This window comes from Oenanthe melanoleuca, chromosome 5 (assembly GCF_029582105.1).
Source record: "Oenanthe melanoleuca isolate GR-GAL-2019-014 chromosome 5, OMel1.0, whole genome shotgun sequence".
Lineage (NCBI taxonomy): Eukaryota > Metazoa > Chordata > Aves > Passeriformes > Muscicapidae > Oenanthe > Oenanthe melanoleuca.
Window position 1 is genome coordinate 18,793,427 of NC_079339.1, and position 16,380 is coordinate 18,809,806.

Consider the following 16,380-nt stretch of genomic DNA (forward strand, 5'->3'; position numbering starts at 1 on the left):
AACTAATGAGAGAAGTCTCAGGAATAAAAGGAACATCTGGACATTAAACATCCTGCAATACCTGGACAATTGGGCTAGAAGTCAGTCTGGTTAAGGCAGAATTTTAGAGGCCAGTAGAGAAGTAATTCTTAAATCTGACCTTTTCTGTGCTTGGAATTTGACCTTAGTCATTCCTTGAGGTATATGAAAACTTGAAACTCCTGGTTAGAAACTCCCTTCTGGAGTTCAGAGGCCCATTTGCCCTTTGAGTCAGGATTCCAGCATGCATGAAAGGAAATCAGACATGGACTGGCTCAGGACTAAACCTATGCCTTATTAATTGTTGGTTCCTCTAAATAAAAATTACCTTGCTGTTCAGTTTTGGTGGAACAGTAAAATCAATATTTCCCATCAATGGTAAGAAATATGATCACACTTTTAACTCCCATGATCTTGGTGAATTTTGTAATATCTGAGCATATTCAGTGGTGGGAACCAAAACTATTTAAAGGACTCAAGCCATAGGTCTGATCTCTCTCAAAGCTGAAATTAGATTGTTGGCAGTCACAGCCTGCAGCTGAGACCTCCCTGAATCCCTCCTGGTTTGGATGAGTCTGTTTTGGTTTGGTTCTTTGTAGGCATACATTTCTTGGGCTTGCTGTCTAATGGTGAATCAGTGTCTGTCATTTCAGGTCTTAAAGAAAAGAGGAGCCAAACATTTATATGTGAAAATAGACATAACTGTTCTGCCTTCAGCCTGATTTTCAGTGGGAAGTGATGTCTCCTGCAGAAGAAAGATGTAAATATCTTGTCTTCATTCTTTCAGTCGTAATACTTGATGGGAGAAGGTGGAAGTGTTGTCTTCTAAATGACTGGCACCACTTTCTACAGGTGTTTCTGTATTAAGTGTAGCATCAGAGAAGTAAACATCTGAAAGTGCCAAAGGAATTGCAGCACTCTGTGGCTCCACTATCAGTCCTCCTGGGTGGAATAATCCTGGCCAAGATGACGTGTGTGTCAGTGAAGGAATTTGCCAGATACTGAGTGTGGTAGTTCACAAGTGAAGCCAAGGGAAGCCTGGGGTTGTGAGGAGCTGGACTGAGCCAACAGCAAAGCCTGCATGCATGGGTTCCAGGAGGATGATTATCCCCCTGCCACAAAGTTTTCCATGATTATACCACAGAGCTGCAATCCACGCAAACCTTGTCCTGCTATAGCAACATGACTCATTTGTTCTTTTAAGGACACTTTTATTGCATCAGGGAGACAATTTTTGGAAATCTGATAATTTTCACTGAGTCATTTCACTGTCTTGTCTTTTCCAGATGTGTCTGGTTATCTTCTGAGTAAGCTTGGAGAATGTGAGGCTGAAGGGCTGTTGTTGGGGTCTGTCTGCTGGCAGAAAATACCCTGAGTAAATACCTGGTTTCTATGACTTGCTGGTATTATTCATGCACATATTGGCCAGGAAAGAGAGCAATTGAGCAAAACAGTAATTTTAAAAAAAATTTTAATAAATTGAAGAATGCCCTTTAAGGAAGAGAGAACTCGTCTTTCTCAAAGGACTTTTCCAGATTGTTTGTGCTTGGAAAAATAATTTTTAAATTGCTGCAGAATAACTCCATTGTAAAAGTCCAAATACTTTTGTGTTATATTAACTACACTTCGTGAAAAAACAACTTTGTATCAGAACAGATAAACCACAGGATGTAAGCTTTAAAGAACTTTAAAAGTTGATATGATACACATATGAGGTTGTCTATTATCATTTCAAAATTATTTTTATTGTAGCTATACAGTCCAGGGTATTTTCTCTGAATTTTTGGAAACTTCTCCGAACTCATCAAAAGAATTTTATACCTATTTTATACCTATTTCTATGTATATATCATTTTATTGGAGAAGTTTATAATAGAAAGCTATGAGTGAGAGCACACTGATGTGTGTGCTATTTAACAGAAAAAGACAGATTTTCTTGCTTATAAAACCTTAAGCCTGCAGTAGACATTTGATATAAATCAGAGTAAACAAACAGATAAACAAATCCCACTGGGTAAATTGAAAACAGTCCTGCCTGCATGCTGCCCACATGATTTGTGTGTAAATGGACAATGACAATGATATACCCTTGTAACTGGAAAACAGAAAATATTAGAGTGAGGCAAGGCTAGGTTTATTTTTTTTTTTTTAAAGTAAGGAGAATATAGGCACTGATCTTTAAATACTGTTGTTGTTTTGTTGTTTCACTGGCATAACTATTCTGCAAAAACAAAAACTGTGTGCTCAAGAGGAACTCAGGCAGTGCTTGCTGCTGTTCTCAGTTTCAGGTAAATCTCAGCCTAAGCACTTGTGGAATGGCTCGTGACTCTGGAAGCTGGTAAGAGTTACAGCATGGAAAGGGAACAGCAGGGAACTCCCCAGGCTTAGAAACACAGATTCCCTGGATTTAAATTGCTTTAAAAGTGTCTCCTCCATCTCTGGAAAACTGCACTCCCTGCAGTCTGGGGCCCTCTGATGTGCTGTAAACACTCCTGTGAGCGTGGAGCTACCAAGTGGGAGGTGTGCTCAGCTCCACAGCAGGCAGGAGCAGCTGAATTAATAATGCTCAGCTCAAAATGCAGCTCTCACAGGATCACCATAACCAGCTCCCAAGAAATGACATGCCTCAGCTTGCTGGGTTGCCTTTAGTTTTACTTTCCTGCTTGCAAAGGCAGCTCTTGCTGCAGCAAATGAGAGCATTTGGGGCTTCAGTTTTAATCTCAAAACACACACAAACTTTTAAATTAAATAATTCTTTCAAATTCTTACTTTATTCTAGGACCCTTAAAAAAAACAAAACACCCATTTCTGTTTGGTTTTACACAAAATCAGACAAACCAAACACCTGTGAAACCTGGAACAGAAATTGCAACTGCTCAGTTATATGGTGTCTGCCTGGAACTTCACTGCAGGTAGTCAAGATTAAAAATAACAACAGAGAGCTCCTAATTAACACATAGGTGCTGTTTTGGCAACCAGGAGCTCTTAAAATACGAATGCACTGGATAAAGCTCTCTCAAATCTTCTCTTCCCTGTACTCCAACTTTATATAAAGGCTTGTTTTTGCAATTTGTTTTCTCTATTTATTCATATTTGCTTTAAAATGTAGTATGTACCTCCACAGAATTTTGCATGGAAATCATTTAAGATTCGATTTTTCTAGGCATTGATTGATAACATTTAGCTGGTGTTTGGGCATGAAGCAACTGAAAGAGCAAAGCATGAGTTAAATCACTCTGAGTTTTGTTATGGGGAGGGTACCACAAGCTTAATCCTGCTAATGCAAGCCAAAAAACAAGCAAGTCTACAAGAGGACACAGAAAGCACCTGGTAAAAAAAAACAGCATAGGGAGTGCAGGTAGAAAAATATCTATGCATATGTCTGGGGGCTGGTTTTGTATTTATTCAAAGCAAACTTTCTTAAAAAATATTTTGCTGTGGAAAAAGACCAGTTAGGATCTTTAACACTTGAGAAAACAATCACTTGTTTCCTACATGTTTTCTCTTTTTTTCCCCCCACTCAATGAATCATAAACTTGTTTTGGATTTTTTTTTATTTTTTTAATCATTACGGGAACAGGCCAGAAAGGAGCAATAATTATATAATGCATTACAAAATAAGGTACTGTTGAAACCAGAAAAGCAGCAAAGCAACCTGCTTGTGGTTTATTTCCTGGGTGAGAAAAACAGCTTAGGGTGTGACTGGGAAGAGGAGGTTTGTGCCATGGAAGTGTAGCAATCACCACCCATGAATAAGGAGCTGTTGAATAATGGACAGTGAAGTTTTGGGGTGCAGATGATTAACATTGGACCTAATTTCATTCTCTGCATCCTGCCCTTGGCTCTGAGAAGGGCTCTCCATATATTTTGCCTGTCTGGCTCTGCATCTGGTTTTAGCCAGGATTAAATCAGCTGCACACAGAATGCTGATGATTAACTTGCTGTGACAATACAATGAGCATTTCTTTGCATTCACGAGCAGGACTCAGAATTCTGATCAGATTTCAAGTCACTGTGTTCTTCTTCCTTAAATTCTTAAACAGTTGTCAAAACAATGTGCTTTCAATCATTTGCTGTATTGCAGTGACAAATTTATCCTCAAATGTAACCTGCAGTTAGAGTGAATTGATGATGATAGACTGCCAAATAAATAGCAATTGTTGTCCATTATAAGTACCCATAAAATAAACATTGACTAAATATTGCTGTGTAAAGCTGTTGGATGGAGAAAATGAAATTTATGTGGTTTGTATTTTACTTGGTAGTTTTAATGTTGAGATGTGAATTATATAGTGTATATATATATGTATATATATCTGATATGAATGCCAAGCAGCATCCTAAGTTAATTTACTTCATGCCAGTCAAAAGGTAACAGCAAAAATCCCGTGATTCATTAGCTGTAAAATATGAAGGACACTAAAATAAAGTTCAGGTCCCTTCAAGAGAAAAAACTGGTTGGTGCTTGGAATATAGAGATCAGGAAATTAAAAAAAAAAAAAAAAAAGTATTGCTAGAATGGAAAGTAAGCCTAATAGGAAAATGAACTTCACTATTACAGGCTACTATGTTAATTAAATTTGTGATGAATAATGCTGATTGGCAGCTTGGAATGCAAAAGGACTTTTAATTAAGAAAAGAAATCCTGCTCATTTGAACAGTACTTTAGAAAAGGCATAAAATCAGTAGTATTGAGCTCTTATATGTAGAACAGATATATAGTTGAATTGCTTGATTCTTGAAAGAATATGTGTTGCCAGGTCTTCTCTTCCCTATTAGACTGCCACATTTTCTCACTTAAGGGATTACTTTAGATAGTCCTTTACTTTCATTCCTTTAAAACTTCAAATTTTTGTATATGCCCTGCAGGATGTTTTTTTTTTTTTTTTTTTTTAAATCCATATGTATTTGAATCATAGGAATCTTTACTAGTTCATGTTTTGGGTGGTAGTCACCCATGTGTAACTTGATTGATCTGCTTTTAGTGGATGCTAATTAAGAAGAAAAATATTTAAAACACCTGCAGAACTCAGGATTTTCCGAGTTTGGTGTAATTTCCCACTGTTAATTTAAGATAATTCTGTTACAATCTGCTGTAGTAGCAATCAGCTGACGTGCAACCAGATAAAAATTTTATTAATAGTCCACAGAGCCTTCCTTAGTTTCTCTCTCTGTTTCTGCCTTGGCACATGTGATCTGCTGTCTCCTTGTGACCCCCTAAGATTAAAATTCCTGCTAATTGTACCAGTTGATACAGGATGTTTGAACTGCAAAATCTCCACTGTGGAGCAGGAGGAGAAAATCTTCCACAGTCAGGCATGGGTTTATTTCTTTAACAAGGATTTCCTCCCACTGAGCAGTACAGGAGGAACATGTTTACTGGATTTTTTTTATTTAGAGCCCAGATACTGTCTGAAAATACTGTTGCTGAGGTATTAAAGTGGCATTTTCATTTGAATGGGCCTCTGCTGCTCTGCCTTGCAGTGGTGCTTCACAGTGAAATTGGTGTTTGGAGGAGAAAATCACAGCAGAATTTTCTAGGCTTGCTTGGAGATGGGTGTGTGCAGGCAGAGCAGTTTTAGCCCCTCAGCAAGAGGCTTTACTTTAGTCTAGATGAAGGAAATAAGAAGTTTTTGTTGGTGAGAGATGCTCCAAGGTGTGAAAGTGGTGTCCATTCAATTCTGTCCTTTCAGCAGAGGTTCTTAGAGGACACAGCCAGTTTGACTAGCACAGGTTCTTTGGATTAAATATGAGCTTGGAAAATAACCCAGAAATTCCAGGGGAAATGGGGGATCCTAGGGGTGTCCTTTATTAATCTCTCACATATTCATGTGTAAATATGCACTTCTCAATAGGTTAAAACTCATTGCTCTCTCTCCTTCTTGGTCATTTCTGGTCTCCCCACTGTCACTGTCTTTACCCTGGCAGTAGATGACCCAAGGTGCCCCACCAAGTATCCCAAGAAACCATTTGAAATTAACTAGAAAAGGAAATAAGCTGATAATTAAGTTTGAAACATGAAGTTTGAAAACAACATTAAGACAGTCCCAAAGCCAAACATTCAAGCAGTAAGAAATAGCAGAAACAAGTCCATTTGTGCTTCTATTTGTTTAGCTTCTTTATGTGGATACTGGTGAGGATTTAGGGAAAAATGGAAGCTGCATTTTTCCCTGAATGCTCAGCAGTATCCACATCTTTATACATCTGATTACAATTCTCTTTTTGAGTGCCTATTACATCCTTCACTCCCAACCCTCCCAGGACCCCAGGGATGCTTGCTGCATGACATACACAGTACTGCTCACTTTACAAGCATCTCTTCAGTATTTTGCTTATGCCTCATTTTTCTTTGATTGGTGTTTAGGGCTGTGTCTGGTGACCAAGATGTGCTTTGAGATGACTTGTACTTTCCTGTAGTGCCTGAATGCTTCAAAAGCAGTTTGTCTTCACAAAGGCCCCTGAGACAAGCAAATCTTATCACCTTCAGGAGGTTTTATGATTAAAAGAAACAATTAGCTTGATTTGAGACAGTGTAGTTCTGACACATCTGAAACATGCAGGAAATCTTGTTTGAGGATGGAGTAAACTGAATTTCATACTTTCAAAGTATAGCTCTCTCAAACTTCACTTGCAGTTGTAAGCCAATGAGATTATTTCTTTACAGAAGGTGCAGTTTAGATACCCAGAAATTAACATGCAGACTTCACTTGTTTTAGAAAAATAAAATATTAGATCAAGCCACTTCTCCAGCTTCAGGCAAAAAATGCAAGGCAGAGAGAGGAATTCAGTTTAACCTTTAATTCCCAGCCCTGAGCACAGATTTTTTTCCTGCAGGCCCTTGGTCTAGCTGCTGTATACCTCCCAGTCTCTGTTTAGTAGCATGCATGCTGAATAAAGTATCAATTGTGAAATTGTGAAGGTGGTTTCTTTATGCATAGAAGGAACTGATGCATTAACTGATTTATTAATATACACCAATGAATGCTGGTATTTCCTCACTTTCATAGAATCACAGAAAGGCTTGAGTTGGAAGGGAACTTAAAGATCATCTAACTGACACCCAGCCAGGTGCAGGGACACCTTTCACTAGACCAGGTTGCTCAGACCCCATCCAGCTTTGCCTCAAACCCTTCCAGGGATGGGGCATCCACAACTTTTCTGGACAACCTGTTCCAGTGCCTCACCAGCTTCTGAGTTAAGAACCTGTTCTTAATAACAAACCTCAGACTCTTCTCTTTTATTTTCAACCATTCTCCCACCACTACCTGCCTGTGTAAAGGGTCACTCCCTATTTTTATAAACCTCTTTAAGTACTGGAATGCATCTAAGGGGTCCCCCTGGAGCCTTTCCTTCTGCAGCTGAGTTGTTGTCACAGCCTTTGCATTAACTGTTTATCTGTGGTAAGCTCATTCTTGCAAGCAGACCATGGCTGGAGGGAAAATGAGGGAGTGGCATCTGAGAGTGAGCCAGTGAGATCTGACAGTGACTCACTATTGTACAGTGACCTTATTTCTGGAAGGCATTACTGTACCTCCAGTGGGACATGGCTTCTGGCAGGAGAGAAAGGGTATGAGCGTGGACACAGCTGCAATATTTATTTATTTCAACACAGAAATGAGCTTTTCTATTCCTTCTGTTCTATGCTGAGATCTCCCTCTTGTTTTCTGTCCTTCCTCCCTGAGTCAGCCCAGGTCTTCTCTCCCTGCCAGGTCTTTCCACGTGCTTCTTTCTGCAGTCCACTTGCATATGGGTCAACCCTTGTCCTCTCCTTAGCTCTGGCAGCTTCTTTATTTCCCTGGAGTTTGTGTGGCTGTGTGGATTTCAGCAGTTTCAGGGGTAGTTGTGCTTAGCCCTGTGCTTGGGCATGCCCTGTGGAGGGATTATATTTGATAATCATGGCTGCAAAGAGCCACTGGGTGTATATGGGAGTCAGCTGCTCTTAGAATTTTAGCAGCACTCAGAGGGGTGGAATATGGCATGCTCCTGATGCAACAACCACTACCATATAAAACGGCAAAGTATGTGGGTGTTAGAAGAATTGGATTAAAAGAAACAATTTCAGAAGTATAGATGTTTGAATAAAACACCAGATATTTCAAATGTTATGCTCTGAAAAAGCCCAGCTATTCTGGATGAAATTTCAAAAACCTAAAGTTACTTTACACAGAAAACACACAGAAAAAAATTAATTTCAAAATGTAGCAGACCTAGAAATATGATTTTTAAAATAGATATAGTTGTATGACTTTAATAGGTAGAGCTATATATATGGTAGCTGCTAAGCCACCAGCACATGGAACTATGCCTCTATCTACATAAGATAGACCTGGAACCCAAGCAATAATCTAAAATTACAGGACTGTGTGTTTCATTTCCTACCTCTGAACCTTAAAACATATTTATTTCAGGATTTTCTTTCCTCACTAGAAGACCCAATATGGCCTGTCTTGACTCTCCCTCTTTTCTTCCCTTTTCCTTACTACAATAAATTGTTTTTTGTTATCTGAAGTGTTGAAATGAAATTGAGTCCTGACAGGTATCCTCCAAAAAGAGAGATGTAGGAGGATACTGAAGCAATTGGTTAAACCTTATATATAGAATTTGTCATTCTCTTTTAACTATGCTTTGTCATTTTCCTAGTGCTCTTTATTCTTCGTAATAACATGACCTAAAATACTTCACAAAAAATGAAACAAAACTACAACTAGATGCTAGATTCTTGAATGGAGGAAGAAAAAGGAAATATTTCTTGCAAATATCTGAAACATACAGGCAGAGGAAATGCACCAGATTTCATTCTGCTTTGGTAGATTTTGTTTCAAAATGGTGGGCAAAGATAAAAAATAGTCTTGGAACTTCTCCAGGTTTCTTAGGATTTCTGCCATCAGCCAGTGTTTCCTTTAGATTGTCTGAAGTATTTTGGAGGGGGTGATGTACACCCTCAAACCAAAATAAATCAAATATACAATAGTGCTCATAGGGCATAGCTCTGGTATCTGTTGCACAGTCATTTGTACCTAAATGTACTCCAGTGTTAAACATTGCTGGAAAGATTTTACTCTTCCTCCCCTTGTTTTTTACTCTTCTATTCTCCTACATTTCTCCTTTTTTATCTTTTTTTTTCTCTCTCTTCTCTTCAACTCTTTACCTCCTCTCCACTACTCATTTTATTGCTCACATCAAACCACAGATAAGATTAGATTAGTTTATTGAGCTTCTGTGTCATTACTTGTAAGTCAAAAGAATACCTCTTGGTTAAAAAGAAAAGAAAAAAAAGGGAAAACCCCCAACTCTCCACCATGTAGAAATTCCCTGTAGAGCTTTTGAAGAATTTCTAAGCCTTTCTATCCCATTCACAGAGAGGCACATGCAATGTCTATTTTCATGTCTGTGAAGGAAAATAAATTCAAAATTCTTTATTTGTATTTTCACAGCTGATGACCACACACTTCATGGTGAGTATTCAGAATGTGACTTCCAGGTCTTGGGTGCACAGGAATAGAACTGCAAGGGAATTCATGACAAAAAATGCTGTGTGAGAAAAGGACAAAGAGAGTCTTTCTCATATTCTCTCTCTCCCAACGCCTCTGCAAAGGAAAATTAATTGCTATTTGTAGATTAAAAAACTTGGAACATTTCATCTGCAAATCTGCACTGCAGTTGGAGTTAATGCCAGTCCATAGGCCCTCTTTGTCTGAGCCAAATGGTCTTTGTCAAATGCTGCTAAAGCAAATTTTCTCTGCCAGTGTTGACTTTTCATTAAGACACCGAATATTTGTTTGAGCTGTCATTATTATAATTGTTTAGAGCCTTATGATAAGAACAACCTTTGAGATTTGAAGTGCAGATTTAGAAACCTTGGTTAATTGCACAGTAACAAGCTGCTCAAGATTCTTTGTACTGTGTAGGTACCAAACCACCTTTTGTACCTTTTTCCATGTCAAGGAGTTGAAAAAAAAAAAAACAAAACAACAAATTCAAGGAAAAAAACCCCAGAATTTTATTTTGTAGATTCACACAAGGTATTTTGCTGTGGCCACTGTATGTTCTTTTCTGGTTAATGCTTGTGGTCCCCCTAATGTCTCAAGGTGTCATTTTATGATGTATGGCACAGAGACATCATAGAAAAAGATCTTCCCTCATCCCTCAAAGGTGCACTGCACTGTAAGAAACAATGCAAGGAGACTAAAGCTGGGAGAAAAAAATCAAGCAGTGCTTAAGTCAGTTGTCTGCATGAGGAGTGTTACAATTCAATGGCTTCATTCAATAATGAGACTGTAAATCATAAATATGACAGTGGGAAAAAAACCAGCATTACTTTTTAATAATGTATGTTTGGTAAGGCTCACATAAACTGCAAAAATCCTAGAGTAAGGCATGGCAGCAAAATTATTATTGTCTGGACTTGGAAGGAAAAAGGGAAACAGCTCAGAGGGAATACTGATAAGAGCCTGCAAAAGTTGGATCATATTAGTGCCAAAGGAGAAGAAGAATTTACTATGATGTAGAGGAAGTACTATAAGAATTAATGACCTGAAAAATTTGGAGGAAGTATAATTATGAGACTGCAAAATGCTTTAAAGTAGGCTTAAAAAATAAGTCTGGGAGCATGTCTAAAAATTATAGTTCAGGAACCAGCCTTAACATCAGAACTGGATATTCTATGGTCATATCTAAGCCTTATAGACTTCCTGCCACCACAGTGTTTTTCTGCCAGTAACCTCAACACTCATAGAGAGCTGATATGTTGTCCTTCTGCCTATTATATTACTGATCATGAACTGTTCTGTGTTAGGCTTTGTAAAAAAAAAAAAAAAAAGATAAAAACTTAAGGGCTGACCTACTAAAATTAATCTTTAATCCAGGAGAAATCTCTGCAATGATAATGAGAAATATGAACTCTAAACTGAGAAAGAAACTTGTGTGATCTTGAGGCTCAGTATTTACTCATCAAAAGCCTAAATCAAGTAAATAACTATAGAAAAAAAAATGCAGAGGAATATGACCAGTGGACAGAAAGTCAGCAAAGGGAATATGAAGATGAAAACAAGGAACAGCATAGGTACTGAAGAAAGTACATGCCATGTCAGAGACTGGGTGTAGTCAGTGAGAAACCAAATATTTATGCACCAACACCACAGCATGGTAACACAAGGGAGGAAGTTGAGCTGGTGGGGGAAATGAAACTAGACAAGTGGAGGACAAGAGGAACGTGGTGGAATAAGAATCATGTTGGTACCAGTTGTTGGCACTGAGATGTGTGCCACATGCAAACCCCAGTCTTTACACATTGTTAAGGCAGATGGAGAATGCAGCACACTCAGAATATGATCACAAATATAAAAAAATAATAAAAAAAGAAGTAATGTGGCTTTAGTGGAATAGGTTTGACTCAAAAGTAAACCCATTTTAAAATAGTAAAGTAAGTTATTGTGTGCCAATGCTGAAATCTGTTTAGATTTTTTTTCAGATTTTTAATGATAGAAAATACCTTTGGAAATTGCATGATTGATATTTTTGCCTTACCTGATAAGAGTGCCTGTTGGAGCACTGCCTATACCTGGAAAGCTGAAACTACTAATGCCTGTAGTTTCCTACTGGGCACAAACCTAATTGTCCTGCTTTGCAAGTCCTACTTCCAGAAGTGATGGAGCTCAAGGGCAGGGTAGAAGACACAGGCAACAGAATCCCTGAAAGAAACTGGCAGTGGAGGCATCACCAAAGTACAGCAAAAGAGGCTGAGTAAAACATAAAGCTAGTTCTACTTCCTGCTGCTTGCCAGTCTGAAATCAGCCTGGAATAACTCAAAAGATGAAGCAGTGGCCATGAGCCAGAAGTGATAGTGGCTTCTGGTTTCCAGACTGTGCTCCTGTAGAGTTGTTAAGGGAGAACTTTCTAGTCTTGACCTGTACTCATTCTTAATATCATTTATTTGAAAGAGTTTTGCATGCAAACTTTGCTGCCTTTTAAATTTTTTTTTATTTATTTTTTTCCCTAGTTGCAGTAATTTTTGAAAGAACATTTTGGCATACTATTGAATAGTATTCATTGGAATTCAAAGCATATCTGAATTTTGGAAGTTTCCCCGCCAGTCTAACAGATTTAGTAAGCAATTATTACATGCTAAAAATTCTACCCTTAACCCTCTGTTGTTTCTGGGTGGGTTTTTGGACAGAGGACAATTTTTTTTTATTTGAATGCAACTGTGGCAAAGAGCTTCTGATCTGTTGCCAGAACATTATAGTGTGTTCCTCCTTGGGATAGCAATCCTTTAGGTTTTATAGCTTATATTTTTACATAAACAATTTGTAGTTTCAGAAGTGCTCAAGCACAGTCATTAAAATCTGGTTAATATGGGGCAATATAAGTGTGAGGCTTAGACAGCTTGTGGTTGCAGAAGAGATAATATAGATTGCTAATAGAGATTGCACTGTACAAATGGAAAGTGGCATAAAGCTTTACTCTTCCTCTGTTGGCTTCTCAGTGATCTAATCCCATTCCATCATACCTGATAGAGACACTTTTCACCAGTAATTTTTAACTAGGAACAAACTGCAGTATTTTTTCTATGCCTGAACTAAATAGGATAATACAGTGTGAAGATTCAGTGTTTCCTGGGTAGCACATGGGAGGTCAGTCATGTGGTGAAGGAGAGATTTAGCACAAGCATTGTGGTCCCAATCCACTGAAGGTCAAAACCATGAATTACTTTTTTCCTTGGCACAGAACCAGTACAATGAACAGCTCTTTCAAGCCTTTGTGGAGTGAAAACAAAAAGACTGCTGGGAGGATGCAGGAGCATTCTCTGTCTTCATCTAGAACATAGTGTGCCACTAGTTAACTCTCAGCTGCATCTTTGTGCTCCCCTCAGTGCTCCATGGAAAAGGAACCTGTTTGTTCCAGGGTGGGGAGCACTGCAGTGACATAGTTCTGATGAGTCCACATCTACTGCATTTCTTCATGGGAATCTGGGAGAAAGCCATTGCTGTTCAGGTGTGTCACTACTGCTTTGCCTGCTGTAGGCATTTTAAAGTTATTCTAAAATTTTTAATCAAACAGAAACATGAATCCTAGAGCTGAATGATCTAGAGCTTTGGTGTAGAGGCATGAGAGGGGTGATAGGAGCAGGAATCAACCTTTTCATCTGTGAGCTCTAAAAAGCCTTTGGTTGCTATGGCAAGGTAGTTTCCTCAGGAAACCTCACAAGTTCACTGCCTCCCTAGCTTGGTGTTCTCTGTAGTGGGAGCAAATAGTCTTTACGTCATTCAACTTCTTTTTGCTTGGTTCTTTCTGTTCAGCCTTACAAACCACAGAAATGGGAAGTCCAAAAGCTGACAGCAGCTTGTTGAAGATAAGAGTTTTCTGTGAGATCATGTTAAATACACAGTGTAAAGCAAACCATATGAATTATGTCCTCAAAAGAGTAACATGCTAAGTTTGACATTTCTTGCAATAATTTTTTAGTGAATTCGACAACTGAAGAGAGAAGAAGAAAAGGGGAAGGAAAGGAAGGGGAACTGAAACACAGAAATAAGTCAGAGAAAAGTTTGAGTTAAATAATCCCTGCTGCAGTTGAATAGATGAATTGTATGAATGAAGTGGCTTGCTTTAATAGTTGGCAGGAAAAAAGCTGATCTGCTTTACTTTCTCATAAACAGTATTTAAGGACAATTTAATTGAGAACTTGCTGAAGGCCTAGCAGATAAAAGCAGTCAAAAAGAGGTTGAAAATGCTTTTATTCTAGATTATCACAATATTTTAATAAAGTTACAGTGTTAATTTTCAAACTGAATTCCCTATCCCTTTGATAAAATTTTAATACATCCTTTGCTAACCATTTTTCAGTGACTTCTAGAGTGAAAGAATCTGCTACATCTTCTACAGATACCTACTGAGTGTAGAGAGAGCTCTTATATTAGCAGGTGGTAAAGAGTATGAACAACAGCAGGAACAGCATAAAAGCAGATAGAGTTGACATCTGTAGGAACCAGTTCAGTAAAATTTGGGAGAAAATTAATGGAAGAAATCTCACAGATGCAGCACGTGTGAAACAAAAATCTGACTAATTGAGATATCAGAAAAACTGCAGAAAGAGAATCATTAGAATATGGTAAAGTTCCTAGGGACTCTGTTTTCTTGGCTCAGTTGTTATTTAATATTTTCCTCTCTAATGAGTATTAGAATATAAAGCCATTTCCAATAAAGTTTATGGAAAAGAGGGTGCACTAAAAGAATGGTCAGACAGGTCCATGATTCAGAGTCCTTTATAGTTCACATGGGTGGCCTGTACCTTGTATTTTCGTACAGCTGCATGTGATATTTTAGAACTGTGAGCAGAGAACAGTTTACTAGACAGGAAACTGAATCCCACAAACAGCAGTGTGTGTTTTATGATTGATGGCTAACTGGAAATGAGATTGTGGTATAATTTTTGCCTTAGACCACACCTACATCTAAACTATTATTCTCTTTTCCTTTTTTTTTTCCACTCCTATTGATTTGATAATAGCATCTTCTAAACAAAAAATTCACACGGTGACATTTGAATTGTCTCCTTCTTCCAAATGTAAATATTTTTATTTTTTTCCCTTCCTGTTTCAACACTACATTGTTCCAGACTGATTCAGCTGTTTCATTTTGCTCAAAGTCTTGCTCAATTAAGTATTAGCTTTACTTCTAATGCAAAATCATCACTTTTTAGAAGTGAGTTTGTAACTTTCCATTATTAGGGCTGAACCATTAAAATTCTTTTTCCCTGATTGCTTGCAAAAACAAGACCAAAAACTCTGTAGGTTTTAAGGACCACCTCCTACTAATTGTGGGAGATGCTTGATGACCTGTTTGACAGTCCAGGTGGCATTTAAGGTGACCTTTAGAGCACATAACGTTTTCTCCAGGAATTGCAACAGGAACAAAACACAGAAAATGGTGAGCAGAGTGGGTAAACGAAACAGTAATGTGCCTTTGTGTCGTGGTTTAGAGCCCAGCTGGAATTTGAGCACCACCCAGCTGTTCTCTCAGCCACCCTTCCCCTCACCCCCCTGTGGAATGGAGAGGAGAAACAAAAGCAAGGCTTGGAGGTTGAGATAGGAGCAGTCTGATAACTGAAACCAAAGGGGGAAAAAAGGAAAAAGAGTGATGCAGAATACAATTGCTCACCACCCACTGGCTGGTGCCAGACCCTGTTCCTTAACCCAGACTGTCCTTCCCTCCTCCCTCCATTCCAGGTCACTCCCCCAGTTTATGAACTGGACAAGACACTCTGTGGTGTGGAGCATCCCTCTGCCCAGGTCAAGTCGCCCTTCCTGGCTATGCTCCTTCCCAGTGTCTTTTCCTTTGTGTACCTGCTCACTGCCTGAGCATGAGACACAAACAAACAAACAAACTTCAGATAAACACAACTTAGCAAAATCCAAACCTTACATTTATCAACATTATCAGTGTATTATCAACATTAGAGTCATTTTGAATCCAAAATACTGCACTGTACCAGCTACTGAGAAGAAGTTAGCTCCATCCCAGCTGGAACCAGGACACCTTCCTGCAAAGAAGGTTGTGATGTCCTGGGCTACATCAGTCAAAGCATTGCCAGCAGATGAAGTGAGGCAATCCTTCCCCTCTGCTCAGCACTGCTGAGGCCACAACTGCAGTGCTGTGTCCAGTAACAGGCCTTAGCTTCATGGAAAATTACTCTCTTGTCCCAGTATTTAATTCAGTGATTATCAAAGCTGAACAAATTTTTATCTAATATATCTCCTCTCAGACCAAATGATATAATTAAGGATGGACAGAAAATCAGACCATCAGGATACATCAAGATACATCAAGACCAAAGAGCAATACCTTATGCATTCACTTGTCATCTGTGGCATAAACTAACCTAGAAGAAGAAATATAGAAATCCTGGAATCGAGCAAGTAAGTAGATTTTTTCATCTGTATTGTTTTAAATTTCAAATAGAAAGATCCTAATAGTCCTCTGAGATCTGCTGGTAGAGTGATTAAAGGAAGCCTTACACATAATCTGTTTAATTGGTAACATGATCTTTCAAATTACTTCATACTGAAAGCAAATATGATGTAATTCCTACAATTGGTTAAACTCATAACTTTAATAATGTTCTGGGAAAATGAATGTATCAGCATCACACACATGCATTACTTACATTAAACTGGAATGCTAAACAAACATCAGAGAAAAGCAAAAATAGGGCCATATAAAATATGACAGCTGATTGAAGCAGTAGCTCTGCTCCTGCCCTTTTGGGTGACTGCAGAATCTTCTGACTAAAACCTTACAAAGCCTCAATTCTTCAGTTTAAGAGCCCAAATGGATGTATATATTAAAAGGGAGTTTTTCTGG